Source organism: Aedes albopictus, chromosome 3 (assembly GCF_035046485.1).
Source record: "Aedes albopictus strain Foshan chromosome 3, AalbF5, whole genome shotgun sequence".
Taxonomy (NCBI): Eukaryota; Metazoa; Arthropoda; class Insecta; order Diptera; family Culicidae; genus Aedes; species Aedes albopictus.
Window position 1 is genome coordinate 228503150 of NC_085138.1, and position 16530 is coordinate 228519679.

Here is a 16530-nt window from a genome sequence, read left to right on the forward strand (position 1 = left end):
ATCCAAAATATTTCAGATTGTCGAATATTTTAATTGCAATTGATAACTGATACCCCAGTACTTGTTTTAAAAATATAAAACTCTGGGAAATACTGTTACATGTAAAAATATTGAGAAAATTCGCTGAAAAACTATCAAAGTTACCCCATTTTACGGTACCGTTGGAAGTATTTTTGTCTTTTGTAAGATGAACTTTACTGCGCAATTAGGCCCCTAAACTGTTAGATTTAATCAATTGTTCACTTAAATTTCAATCGCACCCGCAGACCCTGAATCGCAATGAATGATGTTTGCTACACACTTTCCGTTGATTCCCAATTTATTGGTTCCGCTTCGACATTTGATATTTACTCGTTCACTACATTTACGCTGTTTTCCACACATACACATCCGTACATGCACATGCCGATGCTTGTGCCTGTTCTGTTTTGGAAATTTTCATCCACACTTAATTTCCCTTTTCCGCGAACTTTTCAACTCCATCTTTAATTAACTGCACAACTGCCCGATATGGCGGCGGATGGCTCTGAACGTTCTGAAGCGCTCGCACTTGCTCCGCGGAGGTTAATTAAAACTAGACGCCCGGTAAACACACCAAATCGTGACCGACCGATCCGTATCAGAGTTTTCCCAACCGACGTCCGCGGGGATACAGTTTCACACTCGCACCAAATGTGTCACGACTGGCCCAGCGCCGAACTCCCAGCTCGGAATGTTTTGTTTTTCTTCCCGTGCGGAGCGCCAAAGCTCGCTGTTGGGTTCACCAAAAACCGAAAATCCCACACCAAACCCAAACGCAGGCGACGACAAGCGACGAGCGACGAGCGAAATTGACGAAAACGCGCCGGCCGTACGTACGAATTTCACACACAAAACTGCGATCTGGTCAACGCGCGCCGCCGTTGGTGTAAACGGTCCAAGTGAAAAAGATTTCCATGCAGTTTCGTACGCGCGCGAGGAACAGCCAGCTTATGTGTTAAAATGTGTTGCTTATGCTGTTGAGTTTTTTTTTTTGCTGCTGCTGCTGCTGTCGTGTGTTATTGCTGTTATTATTGATATTTGTGCGGTGCGCTTATGTCACGAGAGAAAGAGCGCAAAGGCGCGCGTGAATCCACCACACTACAGCAGTCAAGGCTCGCTATCTGCCCTCGGTGCCCACCGCCGCAGCCAACCGCGTCGAGAAATTTTAGCGACGGCTACTGAGCTGAGACGACACGGCAGAAGAACAACGGAACAAGATTCTCCTCGTACTCACGGCTTTTCACCGAGCTGGCATCGACGACATTCGACGACGACGATCACGACGGCGACGACTCTATACGATGACTATGATGACGACCTGTGCGGACGTGGCCGTGGCGAGATGACAACGGCACGATAAGTAGGCGCGAAGAGAGCGCGCATAGAAAAACTCTCCCAATACGACACGGTCGGTGTTGATGATCCGACACGCACGCGGTGGCACTGGCAGCGGCAGCAGCAACGCAGCGGTGGGTGCTCCTTCGTATGTTCAATTATAGCACTCCCGCAGCATCCACGGCCAGGGCACCCCAACCAATACCCACTCCACCGATGCGGTGTGGTGCGCCCAATACCAGTGCACGCGGGGCGGGCGGCTGTCGCTTCAAAGTCAGACAAACATTGAGATGACAGCAGCGCGATTACCGCTCGGTGGCACCACACCGGCAGCATGGAGCGATTCATCTCCCGCGATGGTTTCCCGTATTCCTAGTTTGTTGAATCTTGGCTTGAGCCATATCCAAAGGCAGCAGCCCTACAGCATTGGCTCCCGGTTCCCGTCCTCAGCGCTCGGTCGCATCGCATGAAGTTATTATCTAGGAGTTTTTGCTAGGAAAACACACAAAAAGGCTCCTCGCTTGCCCTCCAGCGTGGATTCACAACAGGGTTGCCATGCGTGTCAAATTCAAATTCAAAGTATATCTTTTGCACTGCTTGTAATGAACGAAGTGCAATTTATAAATATGTTTAATTATGAGTATGCTGGCCCATAACGTGAACATCAAAGGTACGTTACGACCAAATATTACAAGATCAATTTTATTGCTATTGTCTTCTTGGTTTCTATTCACAGATTCAGACAAAAATGTAGGGCCAGATCACAGTCGGTTCTCCAATAACACGGTACAATCCCCAAACAATCAATTTCGTTGTACAAGAGTGGAACAAACCAATCTTAAGTAAACTTTAGCTTAAGAAACTGTTATACAGCTTGTTCTGTTTTTTGGGGACACCTTTCAAACGCGCTTTAAACGCATTTCTCAGCGGCATCATCGTCATGACGAGCAAGTCACCATCATCAGCAACAATCATCACATTTCGTGTCTTAGATGATAGTGTTGGAATAAATGATAACCTTTCTTCCAAATTTCAACTGAATTAACTTACCTGTCATGACTTGAGAGTTCGCTGCCCCTCCCAACTGACAATCGCAATCCTCAAACAAGTATGCATGCTGAATTGTTGCTTTATAATAGTAATGATTGTTGAACTAATATTATGCTGTACATATTACTGTATAAACGCATTTTCAATTGAAAAAATAGCCAATATTCAACATTTCGTATAGGTTTTAACAATGATAATTTATAACACTTTTCAAGAGTTTAATAAGTTTTCTGTTCGACTTGTAGTAATTCCTTTACAAAATAGTTTAACAAGACCTTTTTCTGCTTCTAGTTCAGTTTATGTAAAAATTAGCATATGTGTCTGTATAATTTGTTTTTCACAAGTCATATAAGCGCTATCGTTTCATCATTCTTCGACTCAGAATACAAAATGTGAAAGACGTTATTTTTACTGAACAGCAGCTGAATTATTGTGTTTTTTAGTTGTTAACCATAATGTTGTGCTAATTTACCACTGCTGAATAGGATCCGATGTGTGACCATTATTAAACCACGGGAAGTTTTTGTTTTGATTTGAGCGCTTCAATTCATTATCTATGGTGGCGCAGATAGGAAGGCAAGCGTGTGGCAATCGACGGGTCTCGAGTTCGAATCTTGATTTAAGCAAATATATTGGTAGTTATTATTTCACAATAGTCATTCACAGCATAAGTGCCAACCGTGAAAATTGAAAAATTTTGCATTTTATTTATTTTTAATCATTTTTGCTTAAGCTGAATAACATCTTTACTATAACATTGTAAAACGTTTTAAACAACAAACAGTTCAGTTGGTACATAACACGTTTATAGTTTCTCCAAATTTGCGTAAACAAAACCCGAACAAAGATTGTGCCTGAAAATTATCTAAAACTTATTCAGCATCATGCTGAATTAATTCGTCGTAAAGGTGCTTGTAAAATGAGTGATTGTTAGTTGGGTTGTAACATATTTTATTCAAATGGACTATAAGAAGTTCTTAGAACCATCATAAAGCCAAAATGAAAGGTGTGCAGTGTAATGACAATTCTCAAAATATCTACAAGATCAACTGGTCATCAAAATGTTACTTGAGTGGGGTCCGTAGAAGTCGTCTCCGTTCGATTCGGTCTATAGCTGTGCGTTTCCAGTCACGCACTATGCGAAGGGTCCGCAAATCTTTCTCCACTAAATCGATCCATCTAGCTAGCTGCGTTACACGTCGTCTTATATCAGTCAGTTTGTTCTGGAGAACCATTTTTATCGGGTTATCTTGCTACATCCTGGTGATTCGTTTCGCCCGCCGTAGCTTCTCGATTTCCGCTGTGTTGGTTCGTATTTTAGCTGATGCAGCTCGTGATTCATTCGCCTTCTCCACGCCCCGTCTGCGTCTGCACCCCGCAGCTTGAAAATTATAGTCCTTAGAGTAAATATCCATAGAAGATTGCTGGTCTTATCAGCGTTTTGTGGATGGCGACAGTGAACTTGGTTCAACCATACAGTTTTGCGGAGTCCAAAGTAAGCTTGATTTCCTGCCACAATGCGTCTCTGAGTTTCTCCGCTGGTGTCGTTGTCGGCGGTCACCAGTGAGCACACGAATTCTTCAATTGCCTCGATTTCATCATCGCCGATAGAGATTCGGTGTGACGTCCTAGAGCCCGTTGTCATCATGTAACTTGTCTTCGACACATTAAGGCGAAACTGGAAGCAAATCCTCACTTTTTGGTTTTTGATTTTTTATTAAATAACGAAGCAATATTTTCAAAATCGGTTTTCGTGCACATGTAGAGTATGGATCAGGGTATCTTCTGATTTTTTACGCGGTAGAAAATGTTTTTCGTTTTTGCAGAAACCATTTTTGAACAAAATTTCACTAAAAAATGGTTTCTGCAAAACGAAAAACATTTTCTACCGCGTAAAAAATTCAGAAGATACCCTGATCCATACTCTACATGTGCATGAAAACCGATTTTAAAAATAATGCTTCGTTATTTAATAAAAAATCAAAAACCAAAAAAATGAGAAAATGCTTCCAGTTTCGCCTTAATGATTAAAACGATTCGCCTGGCTACATCCTTTAGTTGGATGTACGTTTCTCAAATTTGCACGATGAACTTCTTGAAAATCGAACCGCTCTTGTCTATCGCGCTCTTGTTACCATAGCCCTCTTCGGAGGGACTCGAGAGTGTCTCCGGTACACGAATTACACACTCCCACCAGTACTCCTTCACCGTATTTTAGAAGCTCGCTTGGTAGTTGATCTGCTCCAACGGCTTTGTTCAACAAAGTTTGTTGTTTTTCAACCGGCCAACTTTCTTCTGAACCTCTGGAAGGTTAGGGGCCGGAAGTCTTTCATCTTTCGCTCGTGCTTTTGGATTGGCTGCCGCATCACCTTCGTTTCTTGCAACGTCGCCATAAGGTGCTCATCGTAATGCTGTCGCTACCTCTCTACCACGCTCGCTTTGCTTGTGAGAAGATTCCCGGGATAATCCCGTGATCCAGCATTTTTAAGCCAGCCGCTAAATGCCACAACAGACACTGTTTGAGCCGCATCTTCTTAGTGGACAGACGCTCGGGACGCAGCTCCTCAATCTAGCTTAATTTGAATTAAAAGATAACTGGCTGCACATAACTCTTAGCTGGTCGTCTGACCCGTGAAAGCATGAAACAGGAACTTGTTAGGACCACAGCAAAGTGAAACGCTCCTTTCTGGTTGTCTAATCACCATTTTGTCGCCTAAAAATCAACTGAATTGGTTCCAAATCCTCATCAACATCGTAATCCGTCACATGGCCAGGGGTAGCGCCAGTATCCCTGTTAGGTAACATAACCTTAGCCATACGACATACAATCCAGTAATATAGACATCCAGAAGCCCTGAAGTATTTGGTTCAACTTAATCTTACTAATGCATCACATTGGGAGCAGCTTGCTGACGTAGTGTACGGTTTGGGTCAAAAAATGACCCTAATGCACAAGAAGGGTTAGCGAAAACAAAAGATAAACTAGATGTATTAAAAATCGAAGACTAAGGTTAATTAATGATAATGAAGAATTTCAGTACAGAAGTTACAGCAACCTCTTTCCGTAAACATGGCGAAAGGTGGTCAGTCCTTTGTGACCACCACGGTTACTGAGACTCGTGGCTACAGCAACCGGCATTTAAGGTCGCACGGGACGACGTGTAATTTTTCGTATTTTCCCTGTCTTTCTAACAATTTGCCTCGCGATTTTGAAGATGCAAATATCAGTTTCCACTGCACTGACGTAGCTGAAACTTTAGTCGATTGTGTGCCGCAAGTGAGCAAATGGACGATCAAATTTCTAGCCAATAATATAAAGTAGAAGTTTAGATTTGCTTCTTACTAACAACAGAGCAATGGCGGACGATTCAACCACCGTCCCGTCCGGCCTTAACTGAACATAGAATGAGGCCGATGGCATCGAACTATCTGGTAACTGGTGCTGACTTTCGCTGAAGCAAGTATCTGTGAAGCTTGTGTATTTCGTGAGATTTATTGACGATCATACCCACATCGCTGTGCTGTATCCGATGCGAAGAAGATCTAAGCGCAAGTCCCAGGAATGCAAGGCTATGTCAGCAGCGAAGTTTGGCTTTAAAATTTCAAGAAAAACGGTGGACCAAAGAAGTGAGTATTAGCATGGGACACGCTTGTATGGAAAAAATAAATCCTCGCTCCAGTCGACTTTTTAGATCCCATTTAGGTCCCATATGAACTGTACAAAATTTCAGCGCAATCGGTGAAACTATAATTTAGCGCAAGCGGATCAAAGTTTTCATAGGATTTACTATGGGAAAAGTTACACTTTGAAACAAAAAATCCTAGAGGTCACCCTTTGTCCCCTTAATTCAAATCGATCAATGCTTCTTGTAGGAAAATCATTTATGAAACTTTCCTTCGAAGACCGCAAAACGATTGGATGCTTGTGGAAAAAGTTATTGATTTATTACCGATTAGTGATCCAACGAACGGCTTTTTGGTTTATTTTATCAGCAGCACTGCTGCTGCCGTTGTTGCATGGGGTGGCGGGAGGCATCACCACCCCCAGAAACAGCAGCAGCCAAGGCAGCAGCTACAGTGCTGCTAATAAAACAAAACAAAAAGCCGTTCGTTGGATCACTAATCGGTAATAAATCAATAACTTTTTCTACAAGCATCCAATTTTTTTGCGGCCTTCGAAGGAAAGTTTCATCAATGATTTTTCTACAAGAAGCATTGATCGATTTGAATTAAGGAGACTAGGGACGACCTCTGGGATTTTTTATCTGAAAGTGTAACTTTTCCCATAGTAAATCCTATGAAAACTTTGAACCGCTTGCGCTAAATTATAGTTTCACCGATTGCGCTGAAATTTTGCACAGTTTATATGGGACCTAAATGGAATCAAAAAAGTCGACTGGAGCGAGAATTTGATGTTTGTCCCATACTAGTGAGTATGGTACAAACGTATGGTACAAACCGAACTGTGGTGGGGAAGCTTTGGGCCATGTTGATCGATGCACGCGTTGCGGCCGGAGGCGGTTCTCACCGCACGCTGTCTATAATATCAATCGAAGTCCGACTGCTGCAGTCAAAGACTGCCATGTCACAGACGATAATTCCTGCTGAGTCATAGTAGACTCGCATTCAGGCTTTAAGAACTTTCTGAGTTTGGATACCAAGCTTGTGCTTGGATTCCTGGACAACAATGGAAGAAACAGGATGACAGAAGCCGGGATTCTTGGTGCAACCGCAAGTGTACCTGCAGCATGAAAGAATCGATCATGAAGTGTCCATTCCACAGGAGCGAATGTCGTATAAGTGGATCGAAGCACGGTAATCAAGCGTCAGAAAATCTTGAGCGGGCCGAAGCAGTCTCCACGCTGCTGGGATGAGCGTTCAAATGGTCAGTTGCTTAACATGGGGTTCACTAGATCATGCAACGATTACTGCCTATACATGAAGTGCAAATCGGACGACCAACTTCTCATTATTAGCTATGTTAGTGATCTACTGATTCGAGATGACAGAATGAGGTGAAGCTAATGACCTCGGAATGAAGCTATCCTACAACAACTATGACAACGGAACACTCCGACTTTGACGAGAGTCAAGTAAGAAAGATTCTACAACAATTCCTTCTGCAAGGAACATCTTTTACGATATCTCCAGCAGTTTCTTCACGGGTTCCTCCCACAATTTCTTCTAGGACTTCTTCAGGATGATCTTGAGATTGCAGCTCAGGAGTTCTACCTGGGATTAATCGGGATTTCTTCTGGAACCATTCCACAAGTTATTTTCGGGATTACTTCAGAAATTCAAAAGACTCGACGCTAGACAAGAACTTGCATTATCGCTCTGCACTTGTTAAAGGGTTAAGAATTTACCTTTGTTGTCGACTGGTTTCTGGTGTGATGTTACCCATCCTCGGGTCAATGACCGACTGGCTACGTCGACTTATCGAACGTTGTTCGTACTCGTCCGAGATAAAGAAAATTCCGTTGATCTTCGACGCGTTTACCAGACCAAAAAGACCTCATCTCATCAATGGCGGCATCGTGTTTGATATGGACATAGATCAGGCATTTGGATTCGAAACCTTTCTAACTTCCTTAATCAGCTTCGCATTTTTCCAAATTTTTTTTTTCCAAAAATCATAATTCCCTCAGGATTCCTAGAAAATCCATCAAACAGGACAAATCTCGGAAGGAATTTTAGAATAATATGCTGGAAGAATCACAGAGGAAACTTCTGAAGGATTCTTAGAAAGAACTGTTTGAAAAATCCCAGAAGCAACTCCTGAAGCAATCATGGAATAAATTTCTGGGTACCAGAAGGACTTCTTGAAGAAATCTCAGGAAGAATTCCGAAAGGATTCCCTGAAGGAATTTCAGGACAAGCCTAGAGAAATCTCGAAAAGGATTCTAAAAGAAATCTTGGGATTTTTGGGGGAATCCCAGATGAAACCTCTTTAGTAATCTCAGAAGAAACTCCTGAAAGAATGCCAGAAAGCACCTTTGAATGAATCCGAATGAAACCCCTTAAATTAACTCTTAGGAACTCCCTGGGGAGTCCAAAAATAAACTCTTGAAGGAATCTATGAAGAAATGCCGGGAGAAGTCGCGCAAGGAATTCTTGAATGCCGATAGAGATGGAATCCTCCTGCTTCAGAGCAAGACAAGAGAACAAAAAATCTGCACAGCGCTCCCACACCCAAAGCAAGAGCGTTTTCTCTCGCTTCGATTCAGCTTCCTGCTTGTAGCTTGAGACTCCGAGAAACGTGTGGATTGGTTACACAAAAAAGTGCGTTTCCTCAAATTTGAGGCACTTTGTGCACGCCGGGAGTTAACATAAATATGTTTATTTTTTTTTTGGTTTTTATTAATGCTAATTCTACACTCAAATATGTTTATGATAATAAATCAATTATTAACAAGTGCACAGTATGTGCACATTTATGTTATGCCCAGCGTTAGGGATGCTCACTCATTCTCACGAAAATCGAATTCTCCATCAAGAAAATCTGGTTTGCGAAAACTCCCTTGCGAAGAGGTGAACGAAAAAACATGTTCACTCACTCGGAGCTGCGAGATTTTCGATTGCTTCGATTGCTCGATCATATTGTCTTTTCTTGACTCCTATGACGACAACGATGGCTTTTATGGATCAAATTTATTCCCTTTTCTGTGTAGTTAGCGTGGTAGTGTGGTTAGAGTGCGCGTGTCGCGTTTGATTTTAGTCATGTCCCAGGTTCGAATCCCGTGGCGACCCCAATTTTGTTAATTTGCTTTGAAAATCTTCTCGTGACAATTTTGTGAGTGAAAATTTGGCTGAACGAAAAAAAATTATCCGCTGGTTGAAGTGATTTTCAGTGATCATTTGTCGTCACTCTCCAGAAAAGTAGAGGGAGCGAAAAGTGCTCCTTCTGCAAAAAGGTGAAAATCAACTGTCCCGCTGGCGTGAGAATAGCGTATTTCGTATTACTGAAACGAAAATTACGAACCCTGGATTAAGTGGCAATCAGCGAGCTCATACTGTGGACAACGCCATTGAAATCATCGACCAACTTACCGGGTGTCACAAAAATGAGGCAAAAAAAAGTTACACTTTGTGTTGGATCTAGTGGCCTAACGTTTCTCTTTTTCTCGCTCCCGTTTTCTCTTTGAGCATCGCTTCCGCGCGAACGACTTCGGAAGGAGCGCACAAAGATAAAGAGAACAAAAACGTCCATTTGAGGCACACTGCGGGAGCAAATAACAAGCCTGAATGCCGACAAAGTTGTTCAGCACAAATCGTAAACAACAAGGCCACGGAACGTCATAGGCAAAAAAAGTCCTGTCTGATTGGATTCGAACCCACGACATTGTATTCGCTAGACCGGTGCTTTAACCAACTAAAATATACTTTTGTGTCACATTTAATGTTTTTGTTGAACGTGCACGGTAAAAACTAAAGCTGCCCAAAATAATACTTTCTTTTTTTTGTGTTCTGCATACAAGATCAAAATAACAAAACTTGAGCTCAAGCTTAATTGACCGCCCGTGGATGCTACTCCAGTATCGCCGGACCAGCTACACTCACACAAGAAGTCACTGAGATTTCTGCCGGGAACTAGCAGACATCTTTAGTGTGTGAGTGTTGGTGATCTTCTATTTCGGACGAGAATGGCGCCTGCCACGCCAGGTTGCCGGTCAAAGTGGGGAAGGGGAAGGAAGTAATGATCGCAATCTTTTGTATCCACAGCAGACCGAATATACCTCTCTGCGTCTGCACAAATTCATGCGGATGTCGGAGTGTTGGTGGGATATGGTTGGCAGAGGGTTCACACATTGGTGCGTGGATGCCAGGCTAAGGTGATAGACTTGTGTGATACCATGAAGCTAGCGACACAGTTCGCTTGTTTGCATAACTCGTAGGCGTTTGTAACAGATAAAATTCCATCTGGAACCATCTGGATAACAGTGAAATAATTTTCAATGACGGTTTTTTGACTTAGAGGAAGAAAACTACTTTTGAATAAATGATGATTGCTGATAACTGAATGATGCTTATTTGAGCCTTAAAACACTACCTCTCGGGAGTTCGTCCGAACTGCAACTGGGCCAACGGGGATATCTTTCAATGAACGCAAGACAAATATATCTTATCAGATATCCTTTTACCAGAAGAACAGTGTTAGCTACATGGGCTGCTCTAATTTTGATGACTTTATGTAACTTCTTGCAACCTTCTGGCTCTGATATTATGGGATGCCCCCCAATGGCGAGACAATCCATATACCTCAGACAGAATCGGGGATGTCTGTTCCTTCAACAATTCGTACATTGCTAATATTTCCTAAGCTTTCTCTATCCTGGCTTCGCCTAAAACAAAATCAAGGAAATCATGCTTGGGTCCAACGGTATCATTGACGGAGATCAGTAGCGCATGGACTAATGATCCATACATCTTGACCTCCTTGAAGATAGCATTTCCGCAAATTTTGAATCTTTTGTCAAAAATGGTGTATATGTTCTGTAGCAATTCTACTGTTGTGTTGTTAGAAGTGCGAAGTGTTCAAGAAGTCGATTCCAACGTTTTTAAATAGTTTTTAGGACGGATTATGCTTCCACAAAGACTTTTAAAACGAGACTTTTTAAACGAAATTCCCTGAAGAAGATGTAATACACACCGAAACATCGGATGAGAAAGAATATCTGATCGGTTGATTACAATTGCGACTACCACCCCGAAAATCTTCCCAGGTGTTAAAAATACCTCAAAACCGTAATCCCTGCAAAGCTCCGGAGCCATCAATTTGGCATCACTGCCTCTGAACAGAAAACGCTGTCGTGCAAGGGAGTGGGGCGCCCGTACAAGGAGAGAAAGGGAACCCAGCCTGGGTCGCCTGATATGGGGGAAATTATATGTGACAGCAATCTCCGTGTCGATCGAGGCGCCTTTGGCAGCCGCCGAAATCTGTATGTATTTCTACGCGCGGTGAGGACTACCATCTATGTGTGCTTTGGAAGACACTTTTTTCTTCTGCCGCGCTGCCTGCTTGCCTGCTGCCACTGCTCTGTGCTAACGGAGGGGAAAGAGAGCGAGATTTTTTCACCTCGCTCATTCTGGCACTTCTCCTCTAAATTGCTTTTATTTTAAAAACACGCCTCTACCATTAAAACACCATCATGTCGGGTGTGTAACTACATCAAGAGACAGCTGGATGTGTTTGTGATATCTCCCGCTACCAACACTGTTGCGTTGAAGTCGTACAATACTGTGCGAGAGGTTCAACGACATCGGACTCACCGCTAGTCAAAGCGAGACAACAAATGGTATCTTCGAATGAGAAGCGCTCCAAAATGGAAAATGCAACTTCAGAGTTCAGATATACGACCGAAGGCATAGAGATGCTTTCACAGTTGATGCAGAAGCAACGGATGTCATACACAAAAGGAATCCGCCGCGCTGCATGCTTCAGGAACCGCTAGGACCTGGACTTGTGCCGAGTTCATTGCTTAATCTGCTTCCATAGCTGCCGGAAGACGAGTTTTAAGCAAGGGTGTCGGCGCTCTTCTCTATTCACTGGCTGCTACGATGTGCTGTTTATGATTCAGCAGACGGGCTACTGCGATCGGTGTGCGTATGTGTGTTGGATACTTGGAGCGAGCGCCGCGCCGCCACACGCAAAATCAGATCTCTAGTGCTTCTAGTAGTGACGAGATTGGGGGTGGTATAGTTCTACGGTGGGTTGCTTTGATGGAATGGAGCCCGGAAAAGTGCTTTGTGTGGAAAAATCTCGACTTCAATGGATGTAGTGTCAGCATATGCCGAATGAATGTTGAATATGGTTCGACATACCTACCTTGAAAATGTGGCAGCCAATGATAAATCTGTGATATTCGTATCTTGATTACAGTCATTATGATTGCTTAATAGTAGGTGTGAAATTATCACTGTATGTTTGTCATTAAATACAACGATATTATTGGCGATAGGAAATGTTTTGACATTCCTTGAATACATTTATCATGTTTGAAGGTTTGAATATTGAATGGTAATGTACTCAAGTTATTTGCATAAAATAATTTTTGTAAAAATCATCATGTTTCAAAAAAGAAATCGTGTTCCGCTATTCAAATCACACATTTTTATGATGAAAACAACCAGAGCAAAGTCTGAGAGAAAAATTATAACTAATGGTGTATCAGTAGGGTAGAAGCTTCTGTTTTGGCCAGCCCGGAGTTTTGGCCATAGTGCGGTATTCAGCCTGTTATGATCTAAATCGGCATAAATTGATTTTTACTAGTAGATTCTAATATATATTATGCTGTGAAAACCATGCATTTTGATTAAAAACTGGAAGAAAAAATATTTTTTTTTAAAAACCAGCTCCCACATATCTATTTTGGCCAGGGTGCTACTAATTTGGCCACTCCCATAAGAAATACACATGATTGCATGATTGCATACACATGAATACACAAAACTGTGGCAATGCTTCTATTTTGGCCAGTGCCACTTTAAATACGAAAATCAAGTAATAGTTCTATTTCTGCATTTTTCTAATAAAGTATAGATCGAAACCTTTCATTTAACATATTGGTAGTTTTCATTGGATTATTGGTTATTTTTATAAAAATGATTTCCCATAGACTGACCAAAACCGGTGCCCGCACCCTATTGCAAATTTTGACTACTCATGATGTTCTCGTTTTGGTCGTTTTCGTGGTTAAAACTTCAAAAAATGAGAGATTGAAATGTTCCTGTAACAGCAAGTTAAAAACAATTTTTACTTTCAATGATAGCTTATTTGTAAAAGTAATGCAATAAAAATTAAAATCGAGAAAATGTATGTTTTTTCGGTTGGTTTGTAATAAAAATGCAGTGGGGCAATTGTATGAGTATTGATATACTATGAAAACAGCAATCTTCGCTTTAATATTTGTGAATGCTATTGCCTTGTTATTCTACAAAATGTTGAGAGATCATTACAATAACAATTGATTTTTTTTCAAATTTAGAATAATGTATTGATTTTTTTTTGATTTTAGGTATATGAAAGATCACTTTTTTCTCAGCCACTATGATTTTTCAAGATTTTAAGAACTTAATTTTGATACCTAAAATCAATTACAAAGATTTTTTTATATCACCTTTTGATAGCCCCACCCAGTTCAAAATGCATCGAGGGGTGATTCGACAAATCGCTCACATACAAATTTCAAACTGATTTTTGAATAGGTTACCGGGCACCAAAATTCATGAAAATTTGGATTTCATGGTCATGGTTTGGCATGAAGATTCAGAATATGGAATTATCTCAACACCGTTAAAGAAGCCAATTGGAGGTATTTGAGCATTGTTTAGTATTGTTATGGCATTTGTTGATTTTACGTAAAAATAACGTAAGGACAAGTTTTGCTATTAAGTCATGGAGCTATCAAATAAATGTACAATTTTAAAGTACACTCAAACCTCCATTTAGGTAGGATCCATTTAGGTAAAATCTATTTAGGTCCCTCCATTTAGGTAACGTTACCTAAATGGAATTTGATTGTGTTCAGATCAGTTGGAGTACTTAAGATTAGGTATACGGTTCGTTTACGGGAAAGAAGTAGTAAGTGGTGTTAAGGGGATATGGGGGGAGGGGAGGGGGATGTAATGTTGAGATATGCCCCCTAACCCCCCCTTCCATGCAGTGTTGAAAAGTGCCAGTATCCAGCGTCATTTCCAGCTGAAATTGAGATAAGCATCCTTCCATCATTCAATTGATATCAGCTCCAGCATTGATGACGTCAAACCCGACATCAACCTATCATTCACCTGTTTTTATTTTGGCCACCAAACCCAACATAGACCCAACAGATGTTCGATGTTGGTCCAACAATGGCCCAACATGCGATAAAAATTGACCCGACTTTGACCCGACATTCAATAATTTTTCAGTCTGGCGTAATTTTGCAGGGTTTTTCGTGTTTCGTGCACAGCTAGTCATTTGAATGACAATTCTGATCTAAGACCCTCCAAATCCCCCGAAAACGCCCCTGAAACCCCTCCCCTCCTGAAATTTCTTGAAAGTCATCTGAAACTCTCTCCACATGACCCAAACATGACATCCTTTAAATCTCCTAGTAACTCTCCCTTCTTAAACTTCTTTGCAACCTTGAACTCCATTTAGGTAATGAACTGAATCCATTTAGGTAATGAATCCATTTAGGTAAAAATTCTATTTAGGCAGTCCCGACTCGTTACCTAAATAGAGGTTTTGGTGTAAGACATGTTATTACTTTGTTATTCAATACTTTTAATACCAAATACAGTACTTGCAGTTTTAGATATGATATTAATTGCAGCAAGACTTGATACTTTCTCGGTGTTATTCATACAAAATAATGGTATTCATTACTGTTATTTTGCTTTGTAATGATACTATTTAACATTAATACCTTGGTATGTTATGCTGTTGTAATTCTTTTCTCAAACGCATTAGACTTTCACACAGATTATATTACGGAAGTAAATTGACCCTACCAATACTCGTGCCTCACGTTGGGCGCCACTATAACGGAAACATGATGAAGCACTACAAATGCACATTAGAAACATGACATATTATAAAGGAACACTACAAATGCGTAGTAAAATAGTACATTACATTTGGACAAACATAACTCAAAACATAATTTTCGCCCTGTTACCCTAGTGGATAACAATTTCTTATGACAGGATGACGAGGTTTCATATTTGTTTTTGGTCCGTCAGTCAGTCCTGTAACAGTGTTTTATCTGCCAAATTGCCTATTGTTTGCAGCATTAGTTCCCTTCACAGCTTGAGTTTTTTTTTATTCTTAACCATTTCATTTCATTTATTTAGTATTACATCAAATTCAAGATAAAACTGAATCAACAATATTTCTCCATAATACACGGTTCGTGGCTGCCGCTCTCCATCCTCGGTCGCGCCCAATGCTCGCCAAGTCACGCTCCACCTGGTCCGCCCATCGTTCTCTCTGCGCTCCACGCCTTCTTGTGCCAACCGGATCAGTTGCAAACACCAGCTTGCAGGGTTGTTGTCCGGCATTCTTGCAACATGCCCTGCCCACCGTATCCTTCCGGCTTTGGCCACCTTCTGGATGCTGGGTTCGCCGTAAAGTGCAGCGAGCTCGTGGTTCATCCTTCTCCGCCACACACCGTTCTCCTGCACACCGCCGAAGATCGTCCTTAGCACGCGTCGCTCGAAAACTCCGAGTGCTTGCAGGTCCTCCTCGAGCATGGTCCATGTCTCGTGCCCGTAGAGGATTACCGGTCTTATTAGCGTTTTGTACATGGTGCATTTGGTGCGTGGGTGAATCTTTTTCGACTGCAGTTTCTTCTGGAGCCCGTAGTAGGCCCGACTTCCGCTGATGATGCGTATCCGAATTTCACGGCTCACGTTGTTGTCAGCCGTCAGTAAGGATCCGAGGTAGACGAATTCCTCCACCACCTCGAAAGTATCCCCGTCTATCGTAACATTACTACCCAGACGTTTGAGGAATTCACCACCAGTCCGACCTTTGCTGCTTCGCGTTTCAGGCGGGTGTACAGCTCTGCCACCGTTCCAAATGTTCTGGTAATAATGTCCATGTCGTCCGCAAAGCACACAAATTGTCCGGATTTTGTGAAAATCGTTCCCCGGCTGTTGAGCCCGGCTCGTCGCATCACACCTTCCAGAGCGATGTTGAAGAGTAGGCATGAGAGTCCATCACCTTGTCGCAGTCCCCGGCGAGATTCGAATGAACTGGATAGTTCACCCGAAACCCTTACGCAGTTTTGCACACCGTCCATCGTTGCTTTAATCAGTCTAGTCAGCTTCCCAGGAAAGCCGTTTTCGTCCATGATTCTCCATAGCTCTGCGCGGTCGATACTGTCGTATGCCGCTTTGAAGTCGATGAACAGGTGATGCGTTGGGACCTGGTATTCATGGCATTTCTGGAGGATTTGCCGTACGGTAAAGATCTGGTCCGTTGTCGACCGGTCGTCGATGAAGCCGGCTTGATAACTTCCCACGAACTCATTTGTTTTAGGTGACAGTCGACGGAAGACGATCTGGGATAGCAATTTGAAGGCAGCATTCAAAATAGTGATCGCCCTGAAGTTCTCACATTCCAAACGGTCGCCTTTC

The 16530-nt window shown here is 42.1% G+C and overlaps 1 protein-coding gene across 3 annotated transcripts in view; it reads right to left on the bottom strand.

Annotated features, from left to right (window-relative positions):
• LOC115267440 (optomotor-blind protein-like) overlaps positions 1 to 1880 on the bottom strand; it is a 145692-nt gene extending 143812 nt beyond the window's left edge. Inside the window, exon 1 of one of the 3 annotated variants that reach the window (XM_062859294.1) lies at positions 352 to 1880. The gene's annotated coding sequence lies outside the window, so the exon portion shown is untranslated. Of the gene's footprint in view, positions 1 to 159 lie in introns of all 3 variants that reach the window. The other 2 variants (XM_062859293.1, XM_062859292.1) reach the window with 2 other exon arrangements.
• Between the last annotated feature and the right edge of the window lie 14650 nt (positions 1881 to 16530).